This window comes from Pseudophryne corroboree, chromosome 8 (assembly GCF_028390025.1).
Source record: "Pseudophryne corroboree isolate aPseCor3 chromosome 8, aPseCor3.hap2, whole genome shotgun sequence".
In the NCBI taxonomy this organism is placed as follows: domain Eukaryota; kingdom Metazoa; phylum Chordata; class Amphibia; order Anura; family Myobatrachidae; genus Pseudophryne; species Pseudophryne corroboree.
The window spans coordinates 301,598,531-301,615,074 of NC_086451.1; the positions used below are offsets into that span (position 1 = coordinate 301,598,531).

At 47.8% G+C, this 16,544-nt stretch overlaps 1 protein-coding gene across 1 annotated transcript in view; it reads left to right on the forward strand.

Moving 5' to 3' along the window:
* KIAA1210 (KIAA1210 ortholog) overlaps positions 1-16,544 on the forward strand; it is a 273,066-nt gene that overhangs the window by 1,086 nt on the left and 255,436 nt on the right. The gene's annotated exons all lie outside the window — the stretch shown is intronic.

Sequence of the window (16,544 nt, forward strand, 5' to 3'; positions counted from 1 at the left end):
TGAGACTTCAGTGGAAATATATGTTCTGGATTTACTTAGGGGAGCAGTGAGGCTCCATAAAACTGAGACCATATTTAACTTGAATGAGACCACACACATTTGTACTTGTTTTAAGGAGTTACTACAGAACATTACAAGTTTTATGGGACTTTATGGCATTCAGCACTGTTTTAGTTAGGGGGAGGGGTGATTAGTAGCAGTAATTAGGGCTATTGCTCTAAATACTTTTCTTTTCCTGGGCCACTAAAACTGGTTACTAGCAAGAATCAAAGTTCCCTGATAGGAAATAACTGCTTTCTCTGACAGGTATGTACTAATATCATATTGGAATCCTATTTCTGCATTCTTTAAATATGCAGTCAGTGCACAATGAATTTGGCCATATTATTGTTTAGTTATTTATTTAGCTCACACATATGTTTGCAGCACTCAGATACTATGGTCATTCATGTCAATTCCTGCTGGCACTGTTTCTGGTGTGCAAACACTGCCTGTGTAGATAAAGTACTTCATTCTGAGATGGACACAGAAGCACAGTGTTTGTACACAGTGGCTGTGCTCAAATATGCTAATGCCGCAGGAGGCGTATCATGTAAATAGACGCCTCCTGGCGGCTTCTCTGATCCGCTGCTGCGTCTGAAGATGGGTATCTGAATGGTAGGTCGACAATACTAAGGTCGACCGTCAATAGATTTGCCGACATGCATAAAATCCGGGTGTGGTATTGAAAGTCGACAGTAACTAGGTCGACAATGTCTAGGTCGACCACTATTGGTCGACAGTAACTAGGTCGACAGGGTGTCTAGGTCGACAGGTCATGTTCTAGGTCGACAGGTCAAAAGGTCGACATGAGTTTTTAATGATTTTTTGGTGTTGTTTTCTTCGTAGAGTGACCAGGAACCCCAATTACTGCACCGCGTCCCCTCGCATGGCTCGCTTCGCTCGCCATGCTTCGGGCATGGTGCCTTCGCTCCGCTACCGCTTCGCTCGGCACAGATTACCGTTCCAATCGTAGTCCACGTGGATCGTTAAGTATGAAAAGGTTAAAAAAAAAGCAAAAAATTGTGAAAAACTCATGTCGACCTTTTGACATGTCGACCTAGACACCCTGTCGACCTAGTTACTGTCGACCAATAGTGGTTGACCTAGACATTGTCGACCTAGTTACTGTCGACTTTCAGTCCGGATCCCATAAAATCCACATGGACAAAATGTCAACTTTGTCAAAAGTAAGATTGTGACTGAGATGTCAATGGTGTAAAACACTTTACTTACATATTTCCAGTTCACAAGTGTGTAAGACAATATATGGTACAGTGTGTCAAGGGGTGTAGTATGGTATGCCGGCGGCCGGGCGACCAGCATACCGGCGCCGGGAGCCCGACCGCCGGCATACCGACAGCGTGGCGAGCGCAAATGAGCCCCTTGTGGGCTCACCACGCTAGTCATTCTACCTCCAGGGGGATCGTGGACCCCCACGAGGGAGAATATCTGTCGGTATGCCGGGTGTCGGGATTCCGGCGCCGGTATACTGTGCGCCGGGATCCCGACATTCGGCAACCTGAAGACCACCCGTGTCAAGCAGTATACAGAACAGTGTGGTCAATAACCTTAATATTCAATTTACAAAGAAGTGTGCATGTCAAATTGGCAAGAACTGTTATGCCCCCTACACACTTGCAGATTTGCCGCCGAGGTGCCTGACCTGGCGGTGGGGAAGGGGTTGGGAGGGGGGGGGGGGGGGTTGCATGCTAATATGGATGATATTGTCCATATTGGCTTGCAGGCATAAACGAGCCGGCACCAACGCTGAATGGCTGCACCGTTCATCGTTGGTGCCTACACACTGAAGGATATGAACAATTTCTCGTTCATTACTGAACAAGATTGTTCATATCAGCCGCACACATCGGCAAGTATGTAGGGCCCTTAATATAGATATAAAAACAGAAAAAAGAGAGGAGATTGGTATTGCAGATAGTCTCTCCAGGTGCCGTACGTGACGGTCTGGTGCTTGCTGTGATGGTGTAAAGGTGACAGTTTCCAAATGCAGAAAGTCTTTGCTAGGGGGGATGAATGTCCAACAGTTTATATCCTTAATGGTGTCTCTGAGATGCCATTCTGGAGTGTGTCATCCCACTACCCCAGAGGCCCGGATACCTGAGTAGTGGATGAGTAGTGTGGCCACAGTGGGGGTATTGTGTATCAGTGGTGGTGGAAGAGTGCGGCACCCGGACTGTTTTATCTGCAGCATTGGTGGGGCACTCTGGGTCCACCTGGTTGGGACGTGGCATAAGTCTCCTTCTATCAGCGCAGCCGTGCTTAGTCTGTAAGGAGGGGATGCACCGGCTTCGGTCCTGTGAGACCTGTCACGGGCGCCCCCTTTACTTAATACAGGAGCTCGCCTCTCCACCTTCCTTTGTGCCTTACCATCCCTATTCCTGTTGCCTCTTCCACCTTCACCTAGCTTCTGGTCACGGGGTCGCATCACGGGACTGATTCCGATATGCGCCAAAGTCAGTGGTTGTAGCTCGTGTTTTCCTGGTATGGGTATGAATGCTTTTATTAGTGTCCTCCAACACATTTCGATCAGTCATCTGGGAGCAGTAGTGTGCATTGCCATTTTGAATTCAGTATATATGGGGTTGATAGGCCATCTTGGGGTGGGGATCAGTCTTAATTGTTACTTCTATTAGTCCTGTGTTTGGTGTGTTGGTCCATCAATCAAATGTCCATTGCTATGATTGGTTCTGTGGTTTATGCATTTTGATGGGTTTTCATAAAGGGCGTATATAGAAGGATTGGTATGTGGAGACCGGCTTTTGGGATACCGGAGGTCACCATATCAACTCCGGGATCCCCAGCCGGCAGAATGCAGGCGGGGGCGCAACGGTGCCCTTTGCAGGAATATTCCCTGTTAGTCGGCATGCCAGAGATTGAGATTCCAGCGTCGGTATAGTGACTGGCGGGATCCCGACGGCCGGTCACATGACTACGTCCCTATATGGAACATATATAAAAAGCGTGCTGCATAAATTCTGTGATTGTGGACAATTGCAAACGTTCATTGTCATGATTTGTTTCTGGTTTGTTATTCAGTGGTTTATACATGTTGCTGGCTTTTCATACAAAGCAAAAAAAGAAGAAATTATATATAAAATTATGTAGAGCATAAATTCCGTGATTGTGAAGAATATGCATGATTTCTTTTTTTGCTTTGTGTGAAAATCCAGCAAAATGCATAAACCACAGAATAACAAACCAGAACCAATCATGATGATGAACGTTTGCAATTGTCCACAATCACAGAGTTTATGGGATGCGGTGCACTAATTGGGGTTTCCGGTGTCTTTACACAAAAACAAAACTTTGTGCCCCCAGTGGCACCATGGGATCTTAATGTGGTGTTGCAGTTCCTGCAATCTCATTGGTTTGAACCTTAGCGTAAGGTTGAGTTGAAATTCCTTACTTGGAAAGTAGTCATGCTGTTGGCCTTGGCATCCGCAAGGCGGGTGTCTGAATTGGCGGCTTTGTCTCACAAAAGCCCCTATTTAATCTTCCATGCAGATAGAGCGGAGTTGAGAACTCGTCAGCAATTTCTGCCAAAAGTGGTTTCGTCGTTTCACGTAAACCAGCCTATTGTGGTGCCAGTGGCTACTGACGCCTTGGCGGAATCGAAGTCTCTCGATGTGGTCAGAGATTTGAAAATCTATGTCGCCAGAATGGTACAGATTAGGAAAACAGAGTCTCTGTTTGTCCTGTGGGCTCCCAATAAGATTGGGGCTCCTGCTTCCAAGCAGACTATTGCACACTGGATCTGTAATACGATTCAGCAGGCTCATTCTACGGCAGGATTACCGTTACCGAAATCGGTGAAGGCCCATTCTACCAGAAAGGTGGGCTCATCCTGGGCGGCTGCCCGAGGGGTCTCGGCATTACAGCTTTGCCGAGCTGCTACTTGGTCGAGATCAAACACCTTTGCAAAGTTTACAAGTTTGATACCCTGGCTGAGGAGGACCTCTTGTTTGGTCAATCGGCGCTGCAGAGTCATCCGCACTCTCCCGCCCGTTCTAGAGCTTTGGTATAAACCCCATGGTTCTTGAAGCATCCCCAGCATCCTCTAGGACGTATGAGAAAATAGGATTTTAATACCTACCGGTAAATCCTTTTCTCTTAGTCCGTAGAGGATGCTGGGCGTCCGTCCCTGTGCGGACACTATCTGCAGTACTTGTTTAATAGTTATTGGTTGTGTTTCAGTTATGGTCAGCCTGTTGCTGATTTTGTTCATGCCGTTGACTGGACTTTTGCTAATGCCATGTTGTACGGTGTGTTTGTGGTGTGAGCTGGTATGTATCTCACCCTGAGTTTAACAATAAATCCTTTTCCTCTAAATGTCCGTCTCCCTGGGCACAGTTCCTATAACTGGGGTCTGGAGGAGGGGCATAGAGGGAGGAGCCAGTTCACACCCATTTAAAGTCTTAAAGTGCCCATGTCTCCTGCGGATCCCGTCTATACCCCATGGTTCTTGAAGCATCCCCAGCATCTTCTACGGACTAAGAGAAAAGGATTTACCTGTAGGTATTAAAATCCTATTTTTCAGACCCCGATGGACACCAAATTTGGAAGACCCCGTACACGCGCAGTACAGACCCTGCACATGCACAGATCTCAAAACATCAGGGATGAATGCAAACCATTGAGTTTCCGGGTATATCTATATCTGTCCCAGAGTCTGGAGGGCTGTTCATCAAGCCCCTTTTACCTTAATAACTAGTGATGAGCGCCTGAAATTTTTCGGGTTTTGGTTTTGGGTTCGGTTCCGCGGCCGTGTTTTGGGTTCGACCGCGTTTTGGCAAAACCTCACCGAATTTTTTTTTGTCGGATTCGGGTGTGTTTTGGATTCGGGTGTTTTTTTCAAAAAACCCTAAAAAACAGCTTAAATCATAGAATTTGGGGGTCATTTTGATCCCAAAGTATTATTAACCTCAATAACCATAATTTCCACTCATTTTCAGTCTATTCTGAATACCTCACACCTCACAATATTATTTTTAGTCCTAAAATTTGCACCGAGGTCGCTGGATGACTAAGCTAAGCGACCCTAGTGGCCGACACAAACACCTGGCCCATCTAGGAGTGGCACTGCAGTGTCATGCAGGATGTCCCTTCCAAAAAACCCTCCCCAAACAGCACATGACGCAAAGAAAAAAAGAGGCGCAATGAGGTAGCTGTGTGAGTAAGATTAGCGACCCTAGTGGCCGACACAAACACCGGGCCCATTTAGGAGTGGCACTGCAGTGTCACGCAGGATGTCCCTTCCAAAAAACCCTCCCCAAACAGCACATGACGCAAAGAAAAAAAGAGGCGCAATGAGGTAGCTGTGTGAGTAAGATTAGCGACCCTAGTGGCCGACACAAACGCCGGGCCCATCTAGGAGTGGCACTGCAGTGTCACGTAGGATGTCCCTTCCAAAAAACCCTCCCCAAACAGCACATGACGCAAAGAAAAAAAGAGGCGCAATGAGGTAGCTGTGTGAGTAAGATTAGCGACCGTAGTGGCCGACACAAACACCGGGCCCATCTAGGAGTGGCACTGCAGTGTCACGCAGGATGTCCCTTCCAAAAAACCCTCCCCAAACAGCACATGACGCAAAGAAAAAAAGAGGCGCAATGAGGTAGCTGTGTGAGTAAGATTAGCGACCGTAGTGGCCGACACAAACACCGGGCCCATCTAGGAGTGGCACTGCAGTGTCACGCAGGATGGCCCTTCCAAAAAACCCTCCCCAAACAGCACATGACGCAAAGAAAAAAAGAGGCGCAATGAGGTAGCTGACTGTGTGAGTAAGATAAGCGACCCTAGTGGCCGACACAAACACCGGGCCCATTTAGGAGTGGCACTGCAGTGTCACGCAGGATGTCCCTTCCAAAAAACCCTCCCCAAACAGCACATGACGCAAAGAAAAAAAGAGGCGCAATGAGGTAGCTGACTGTGTGAGTAAGATAAGCGACCCTAGTGGCCGACACAAACACCGGGCCCATTTAGGAGTGGCACTGCAGTGTCACGCAGGATGGCCCTTCCAAAAAACCCTCCCCAAACAGCACATGACGCAAAGAAAAAAAGAGGCGCAATGAGGTAGCTGACTGTGTGAGTAAGATAAGCGACCCTAGTGGCCGACACAAACACCGGGCCCATTTAGGAGTGGCACTGCAGTGTCACGCAGGATGTCCCTTCCAAAAAACCCTCCCCAAACAGCACATGACGCAAAGAAAAATAAAAGAAAAAAGAGGTGCAAGATGGAATTGTCCTTGGGCCCTCCCACCCACCCTTATGTTGTATAAACAAAACAGGACATGCACACTTTAACCAACCCATCATTTCAGTGACAGGGTCTGCCACACGACTGTGACTGATATGACGGGTTGGTTTGGACCCCCCCCAAAAAAGAAGCAATTAATCTCTCCTTGCACAAACTGGCTCTACAGAGGCAAGATGTCCACCTCATCATCATCCTCCGATATATCACCGTGTACATCCCCCTCCTCACAGATTATCAATTCGTCCCCACTGGAATCCACCATCTCAGCTCCCTGTGTACTTTGTGGAGGCAATTGCTGCTGGTCAATGTCTCCGCGGAGGAATTGATTATAATTCATTTTAATGAACATCATCATCTCCACATTTTCTGGATGTAACCTCGTACGCCGATTGCTGACAAGGTGAGCGGCGGCACTAAACACTCTTTCGGAGTACACACTTGTGGGAGGGCAACTTAGGTAGAATAAAGCCAGTTTGTGCAAGGGCCTCCAAATTGCCTCTTTTTCCTGCCAGTATAAGTATGGACTGTGTGACGTGCCTACTTGGATGCGGTCACTCATATAATCCTCCACCATTCTTTCAATGGGGAGAGAATCATATGCAGTGACAGTAGACGACATGTCCGTAATCGTTGTCAGGTCCTTCAGTCCGGACCAGATGTCAGCATCAGCAGTCGCTCCAGACTGCCCTGCATCACCGCCAGCGGGTGGGCTCGGAATTCTGAGCCTTTTCCTCGCACCCCCAGTTGCGGGAGAAAGTGAAGGAGGAGATGTTGACAGGTCGCGTTCCGCTTGACTTGACAATTTTCTCACCAGCAGGTCTTTCAACCCCAGCAGACTTGTGTCTGCCGGAAAGAGAGATCCAAGGTAGGCTTTAAATCTAGGATCGAGCATGGTGGCCAAAATGTAGTGCTCTGATTTCAACAGATTGACCACCCGTGAATCCTTGTTAAGCGAATTAAGGGCTCCATCCACAAGTCCCACATGCCTAGCGGAATCGCTCCGTGTTAGCTCCTCCTTCAATGTCTCCAGCTTCTTCTGCAAAAGCCTGATGAGGGGAATGACCTGACTCAGGCTGGCAGTGTCTGAACTGACTTCACGTGTGGCAAGTTCAAAGGGCAGCAGAACCTTGCACAACGTTGAAATCATTCTCCACTGCGCTTGAGACAGGTGCATTCCACCTCCTATATCGTGCTCAATTGTATAGGCTTGAATGGCCTTTTGCTGCTCCTCCAACCTCTGAAGCATATAGAGGGTTGAATTCCACCTCGTTACCACTTCTTGCTTCAGATGATGGCAGGGCAGGTTCAGTAGTTTTTGGTGGTGCTCCAGTCTTCTGTACGTGGTGCCTGTACGCCGAAAGTGTCCCGCAATTCTTCTGGCCACCGACAGCATCTCTTGCACGCCCCTGTCGTTTTTTAAATAATTCTGCACCACCAAATTCAAGGTATGTGCAAAACATGGGACGTGCTGGAATTTGCCCATATTTAATGCACACACAATATTGCTGGCGTTGTCCGATGCCACAAATCCACAGGAGAGTCCAATTGGGGTAAGCCATTCCGCGATGATCTTCCTCAGTTGCCGTAAGAGGTTTTCAGCTGTGTGCGTATTCTGGAAAGCGGTGATACAAAGCGTAGCCTGCCTAGGAAAGAGTTGGCGTTTGCGAGATGCTGCTACTGGTGCCGCCGCTGCTGTTCTTGCGGCGGGAGTCCATACATCTACCCAGTGGGCTGTCACAGTCATATAGTCCTGACCCTGCCCTGCTCCACTTGTCCACATGTCCGTGGTTAAGTGGACATTGGGTACAGCTGCATTTTTTAGGACACTGGTGACTCTTTTTCTGAGGTCTGTGTACATTTTCGGTATCGCCTGCCTAGAGAAATGGAACCTAGATGGTATTTGGTACCGGGGACACAGTACCTCCAACAAGTCTCACCACCCAGGATGCCAAGGCCTCAGTTATCCGCTTTGCAGTAGGATGACTGCTGTGATATTTCATCTTCCTCGCAAAGGACTGTTGGACAGTCAATTGCTTGGTGGAAGTAGTAAAAGTGGTCTTACGACTTCCCCTCTGGGATGACCATCGACTCCCAGCAGCAACAACAGCAGCGCCAGCAGCAGTAGGCGTTACACGCAAGGATGCATCGGAGGAATCCCAGGCAGGAGAGGAATCATCAGAATTGCCAGTGACATGGCCTGCAGGACTATTGGCATTCCTGGGGAAGGAGGAAATTGACACTGAGGGAGTTGGTGGGGTGGTTTGCGTGAGCTTGGTTACAAGAGGAAGGGATTTACTGGTCAGTGGACTGCTTCCGCTGTCACCCAAAGTTTTTGAACTTGTCACTGACTTATTATGAATGCGCTGCAGGTGACGTATAAGGGAGGATGTTCCGAGGTGGTTAACATCCTTACCCCTACTTATTACAGCTTGACAAAGGGAACACACGGCTTGACACCTGTTGTCCGCATTTCTGTTGAAATACCTCCACACCGAAGAGCTGATTTTTTTGGTATTTTCACCAGGCATGTCAACGGCCATATTCCTCCCACGGACAACAGGTGTCTCCCCGGGTGCCTGACTTAAACAAACCACCTCACCATCAGAATCCTCCTGGTCAATTTCCTCCCCAGCGCCAGCAACACCCATATCCTCCTCATCCTGGTGTACTTCAACACTGACATCTTCAATCTGACTATCAGGAACTGGACTGCGGGTGCTCCTTCCAGCACTTGCAGGGGGCGTGCAAATGGTGGAAGGCGCATGCTCTTCACGTCCAGTGTTGGGAAGGTCAGGCATCGCAACCGACACAATTGGACTCTCCTTGTGGATTTGGGATTTCGAAGAACGCACAGTTCTTTGCGGTGCTACTGCTTTTGCCAGCTTGAGTCTTTTCATTTTTCTAGCGAGAGGCTGAGTGCCTCCATCCTCATGTGAAGCTGAACCACTAGCCATGAACATAGGCCAGGGCCTCAGCCGTTCCTTGCCACTCCGTGTGGTAAATGGCATATTGGCAAGTTTACGCTTCTCCTCCGACAATTTTATTTTAGGTTTTGGAGTCCTTTTTTTACTGATATTTGGTGTTTTGGATTTGACATGCTCTGTACTATGACATTGGGCATCGGCCTTGGCAGACGACGTTGCTGGCATTTCATCGTCTCGGCCATGACTAGTGGCAGCAGCTTCAGCACGAGGTGGAAGTGGATCTTGATCTTTCCCTAATTTTGGAACCTCAACATTTTTGTTCTCCATATTTTAATAGGCACAACTAAAAGGCACCTCAGGTAAACAATGGAGATGGATGGATACTAGTATACAATTATGGACGGACTGCCGAGTGCCGACACAGAGGTAGCTACAGCCGTGGACTACCGTACTGTACTGTGTCTGCTGCTAATATAGACTGGTTGATAAAGAGATGTAGTAGTATGTATGTATAAAGAAGAAAGAAAAAAAAACCACGGGTAGGTGGTATACAATTATGGACGGACTGCCGAGTGCCGACACAGAGGTAGCTACAGCCGTGAACTACCGTACTGTACTGTGTCTGCTGCTAATATAGACTGGTTGATAAAGAGATGTAGTAGTATGTATGTATAAAGAAGAAAGCAAAAAAAAACACGGGTAGGTGGTATACAATTATGGATGGACTGCCGAGTGCCGACACAGAGGTAGCTACAGCCGTGAACTACCGTACTGTGTCTGCTGCGACTGGATGATAAATAATGATATAAAAATATATATATATATCACTACTGCAGCCGGACAGGTATATATTATATAATGACGGACCTGCTGGACACTGTCTGTCAGCAGAATGAGTTTTTTATAGAATAAAAAAAAAACACCACACAAGTGAAGTCACACGACGAGTGTTTAACTTTTTCAGGCAATCACAATATAGTATACTACTAACTATACTGGTGGTCAGTGTGGTCAGGTCACTGGTCAGTCACACTGGCAGTGGCACTCCTGCAGCAAAAGTGTGCACTGTTTAATTTTAATATAATATGTACTCCTGGCTCCTGCTATAACCTATAACTGGCACTGCAGTGCTCCCCAGTCTCCCCCACAATTATAAGCTGTGTGAGCTGAGCACAGTCAGATATATATACATAGATGATGCAGCACACTGGGCTGAGCAGTGCACACAGATATGGTATGTGACTGAGTCACTGTGTGTATCGTTTTTTTCAGGCAGAGAACGGATATATTAAATAAAACAAAACTGCACTGTCTGGTGGTGGTCAGTCACTAGTAAACTCTGCACTCTCTGCACTTCTACAGTACTCCTAAGCTCCAGTAAATCAGGTCAATCTCTCTCTCTCTCTCTCTCTCTCTCTCTCTCTCTCTCTTCTAATCTAAATGGAGAGGACGCCAGCCACGTCCTCTCCCTATCAATCTCAATGCACGTGTGAAAATGGCGGCGACGCGCGGCTCCTTATATAGAATCCGAGTCTCGCGAGAATCCGACAGCGTCATGATGACGTTCGGGCGCGCTCGGATTAACCGAGCAAGGCGGGAGGATCCGAGTCTGCTCGGACCCGTGAAAAAAACCATGAAGTTCGGGCGGGTTCGGATTCAGAGAAACTGAACCCGCTCATCTCTATTAATAACATGCAGAAATGTTAATAATTTATAAATCAGGGCTATTTGAGAAGAGATTAACACAAGATATATCAAAGATATCTGCATTAGACTAAATAACGCTACAAACCGCAGTCCCCATTATTGGGTCTGCAGTCTGTCGCTATTTACCAAGCTCTAAAAAACAGCCTTTTCGGAGCTGGGCCCCTGCTAGCTAACGCCATCTTCAGATTTGAAGCTGTGGAGCAATTAGAAGAGGGATCTTCTAATCCCTACCAGACAGCCTCAATCCGCAGTATGTTTTTCCTAAATAACAATCCTGTGTAAGCACAGCGGATCCCATTTATCAAACAATATTTGCCTCTATTTCCCCCAAAACACCCATTTTCAGGGATTAACTGCAAATATTAAGTATCAGCTGAATGTATGTAGGAGGGACTGCCGACAGGCACATCCCCCTTAGGTTTCTATGAAGGATGCAATGCTGCCAGGTTTATAAATTTCCGGAATGCAATGCATTCCGAAGACTTACCCCAGCATTCTACCGGTAGCCCATTGTAGACTATGGGATACACATTGCGGGTGCAGTTCTGGAGGATTATCCTGGAACCCTCCTGCCTGAAATGGGTGCTGTGTGGTCAGCGGGACCACACATGCTCAGCAGCCCCGACATAACACTCGGCACATTGCAGGGATGGGCTCCTCTCGAAACCCCTGTCCCTGCGGGTGTAAATTGATACATCTGCCCGGTAAAATCTCATCCTGCAATGTTATCTTGGGCAGTAACATTGCTCCCAGATCACATTGGAAATTTGACTTTTGATAAACTCCCCCCCTCCCCCCGTGCCCAGTGATTACTGTCCAGCTTTATTTAACAGGGCCAATCCCCAGCAATGATATATAGGCCCCTAGTTCGGCATGAGTAAGAAAAGAACCGCAACGTCTACAGCAAGCTCCTCCCTTCTACTAATTACACACTACCAACAGAGCAGCTACAGGTGTGTGCAGGACATCAGGAGGCCTGTGAATGCTATAACCCAGGTAAGTAGTCATGTAGGATAGTCCCCCCCCCCCCCTACGATATTCCGTACTGAACTAATCCGATTTTGGGAATTATCATTTAAGGATTGTTTTATATCACATTTCCTTATTTCATAAAGTTGTAGCAGAATATTGGTGTGTTGGTTGTAACATGTAAGCATGTAGTAGAACTAGCTATGTCATAAAATACGTTGTCATGATCTGAAATGTGTATTTTCTTTTATTGGCTCAATATCAAGTGTTGCGCTTCATTATTGTTGTAAAGGTGTACTGTGACTTTGCTACGTATAATTTAGAGATCTATACAGATATCCTTTTCATGCTTCATTTAACAAAGTATTGTTTTGACATGTGATACCAACAAATGAGAGAGAGTACATTAATGTATTGTGACAAATGACCTCAGAAAATAATTGTCAGTCTTTTTTTTCTTAGCTCACATGACATGCGTGTGAGTGTTGATTTAGGGAAATAGATGTTTCATTTGTTGAATTTATTGTTAAACTGCTACTCCTCTGAAAATATATTTTTTAAATGGTATAGGGGTAATTCAGTTGTGCCCGATACATTTTCAGGCAGCAACAAATGGGCAGTTATCGTGATTTCTCTGACGTCCTAGTGGATGCTGGGAACTCCGTAAGGACCATGGGGAATAGACAGGCTCCGCAGGAGACTGGGCACTCTAAAGAAAAGATTAGGTACTATCTGGTGTACACTAGCTCCTCCCTCTATGCCCCTCCTCCAGACCTCAGTTAGAATCTGTGCCCGGCCAGAGCTGGGTGCTCCTAGTGGGCTCTCCTGAGCTTACTAGTAAAGAAAGTATTTATTAGGTTTTTTATTTTCAGTGAGCTTCTGCTGGCAACAGACTCACTGCTACGTGGGACTAAGGGGAGAGAAGCAAACCTACCTGCTTGCAGCTAGCTTGTGCTTCTTAGGCTACTGGACACCATTAGCTCCAGAGGGTTCGAACACAGGCACCTGTCCTCGATCGTCCGTTCCCGGAGCCGCCCCTCGCAGAGCCAGAAGAACAGAAGCTTAAAGACGACGAAATCGGCGGCAGAAGACTCCTGTCTTCATTTAAGGTAGCGCACAGCACCGCAGCTGTGCGCCATTGCTCCCAGCACACTTACACACTCCGGTCACTGTAGGGTGCAGGGCGCTAGGGGGGGGGGGGGGGGGGGGGGCGCCCTGGGCAGCAATTGAAGTACCTTTTGGCAATAAAAATACATATATACAGTCTGGCACTGTATATATGTAAAAACCCCCGCCATTTTTTTACACAGAAAGCGGGACAGAAGCCCGCCACTGAGGGGGCGGGGCCTTCTTCCTCAGCACACTAGCGCCATTTTCTCTTCACAGCTCCGCTGGAAGCAGCTCCCCAGGCTCTCCCCTGCAGTATCCAGGTACAAGAAGGGTAAAAAAAGAGAGGGGGGGCACATAAATTTAGGCGCAAATAAAACATATAAGGCAGCTATTGGGTAATCACTTATTATAAGTGAAAATCCCTGTGTTATATAGCGCTGTGGTGTGTGCTGGCATACTCTCTCTCTGTCTCCCCAAAGGACTTTGTGGGGTCCTGTCCTTAGTCTGAGCATTCCCTGTGTGTGTGCGGTGTGTCGGTACGGCTGTGTCGACATGTTTGATGAGGAGGGTTACATGGAGGCGGAGCAAGGGCAGATAAGTGTGGTGTCGCCCCCGTCGGGGCCGACACCTGATTGGATGGATATGTGGAAGGTCTTAAACGACAATGTAAGCTCCTTACATAAAAGGTTTGATGACGCTGCAGCCTTGGGACAGCCGGGGTCTCAGCCCGCGCCTGCCCAGGTGACTCAGAAACCGTCAGGGGCTCATAAACGCCCTCTATCTCAGATGGTTGACACATATGTCGACACAGAGTCAGACTCAAGTGTCGACGATGATGAGGCACATTTACAGTCTAAAATGACCAAGGCCATCCGATACATGATTATTGCAATGAAAGATGTATTACACATTTCTGAGATTAACCCTGTTAATACCAAGAGGCATAGGCGGATTGGCCATAGGGTCTACAGGGAAGATTCCCGGTGGGCCGATGCACCCGTGGGGCCTGTTTTGTGTGAGGACATGTGGTCCTTTTTATAGACATAATGAATAAGATGCAAAATAATTTGCATATATGAAAATGACTTTGCCACTTAGCCTGTGATTGCAGATGATCTAGTGTATGGTCTGCCTGCTTGGCTGACATATAAGATTGAGTGAATAGTGATTGGGATACGGTTGGTGTAAATAAGCAAGAAAATATATCTTTTTTAAAGAATGATATAGTTTCCTAAATTCTGAAGGTGTATCATATAATGTGCTCATAATATTAAATTTTATTTATTTTTAACTTCCCCCTTGATGCTGGACATGCCCACTATCTGGAAAGTCTTGGGGGGAGGGTGCTGCTGCCATGGCCCATGGCTAGAACTTACACCTCTGGTGCTGCCCAAGTGGGGCCACTAGTACAAATTTTTCCAGGGCCGCTTTTTGTTCCCAATCCGCCCCTGCCAAGAGGGTTTATATGTTTGGGGAGAAAAAGCAGCCAGTGACTTTTCCCCCATCTGATGACTTAAATGAATTATGTGAAGAAGCGTGGAGTTCCCCTGATAAGAAACTAGTGATTTCTAAGAGGTTACTGATGGCGTACCCTTTCCCGTCAACGGACAGGTTACGTTGGGAAACATCCCCTAGGGTGGACAAGGCGCTGACACGCTTATCTAAAAAGGTGGCCCTGCCGTCTCAGGATACGGCCGCCCTAAAGGAGCCTGCGGATAGAAAGCAGGAAGCTATCCTGAAGTCAGTGTATACACACTCTGGTACTCTACTGAAACCTGCTATTGCTTCAGCCTGGATGTGTAGTGCTGTAGCAGCATGGACAGATAATCTGTCAGACGACATAGATTCCCTCGACAGGGATACTGTTTTGCTAACCCTGGGCCATATAAAAGACGTCGTCTTATATATGCGGGATGCTCAGAGGGACATTTGCCTGCTGGGCTCTAGAATTAATGCTATGTCCATTTCTGCCAGGAGGGTCTTATGGACTCTGCAATGGACAGGAGATGCTGATTCTAAAAAACACATGGAGGTTTTGCCTTATAAGGGTGAGGAATTGTTTGGGGACGGTCTATCGGACCTCGTGTCCACAGCGACAGCTGGAAAGTCGACTTTCTTGCCTCAGGTTTCCTCACAGCCTAAGAAAGCACCGTATTATCAAATGCAGTCCTTTCGTTCTCAGAAAGGCAAGAAGGTCAGGGGCGCATCCTTTCTAGCCAGAGGCAGGGGTAGAGGTAAGAAGCTGCACCATGCAGCCAGTTCCCAGGAACAAAAGTCCTTCCCTGCTTCCACTAAGTCCACCGCATGACGTTGGGGCTCCACAGGCGGAGCCAGGTGCGGTGGGGGCGCGTCTCCGAAACTTCAGCAACCAGTGGGTTCGCTCACAGGTGGATCTCTGGGCTGTACAAATTGTATCTCAGGGATACAAGCTGGAATTCGAAGCGACTCCCCCCCGCCGTTACCTCAAATCAGCCTTGCCAGCTTCCCCCATGGAAAGGGAGGTAGTACTGGCGGCAATTCACAAGCTGTACCTCCAGCAAGTGATTATCAGGGTCCCCCTCCTTCAACTGGGAAGGGGTTACTATTCCACAATGTTTGTGGTACCGAAACCGGACGGTTCGGTGAGACCCATTCTGAATTTAAAATCCTTGAACACTTATATAAAGAAATTCAAGTTCAAAATGGAATCGCTCAGAGCGGTTATTGCAAGCCTGGAAGAGGGGGATTTTATGGTGTCGCTGGACATCAAGGATGCTTACTTGCATGTCCCCATTTACCCACTTCACCAGGAGTACCTCAGGTTTGTGGTACAGGACTGTCATTACCAGTTCCAGACGTTGCCGTTTGGCCTGTCCACGTCACCGAGGATATTTACCAAGGTAATGGCCGAAATGATGATACTCCTTCGGAAGAAGGGAGTTATAGTTATCCCGTACTTGGACGATCTCCTCATAAAGGCGAGGTCCAGAGAGCAGTTGTTGATCAGCGTAGCACTCTCTCAGGAAGTGTTGCAACAGCACGGCTGGATTTTGAATGTTCCAAAGTCGCAGCTGATTCCTACGACGCGTCTGCTTTTCCTGGGCATGATTCTGGACACAGAACAGAAGAAGGTGTTTCTCCCGGTGGAGAAGGCCCAGGAATTAGCATCTCTGGTCAGGGACCTCCTGAAACCAAAACAGGTATCGGTGCATCACTGCACGCGAGTCCTGGGAAAGATGGTGGCTTCATACGAAGCCATTCCCTTCGGCAGGTTCCATGCAAGGATCTTTCAGTGGGATCTGTTGGACAAGTGGTCCGGATCGCATCTTCAGATGCATCGGCTGATCACCCTGTCCCCAAGGGCCAGGGTGTCTCTTCTGTGGTGGCTGCAGAGTGCTCACCTTCTCGAGGGCCGCAGGTTCGGCATACAGGACTGGGTCCTGGTGACCACGGATGCAAGCCTCCGAGGATGGGGGGCAGTCACTCAGGGAAGAAACTTCCAAGGGCTGTGGTCAAGTCTGGAGACTTCTCTACACACA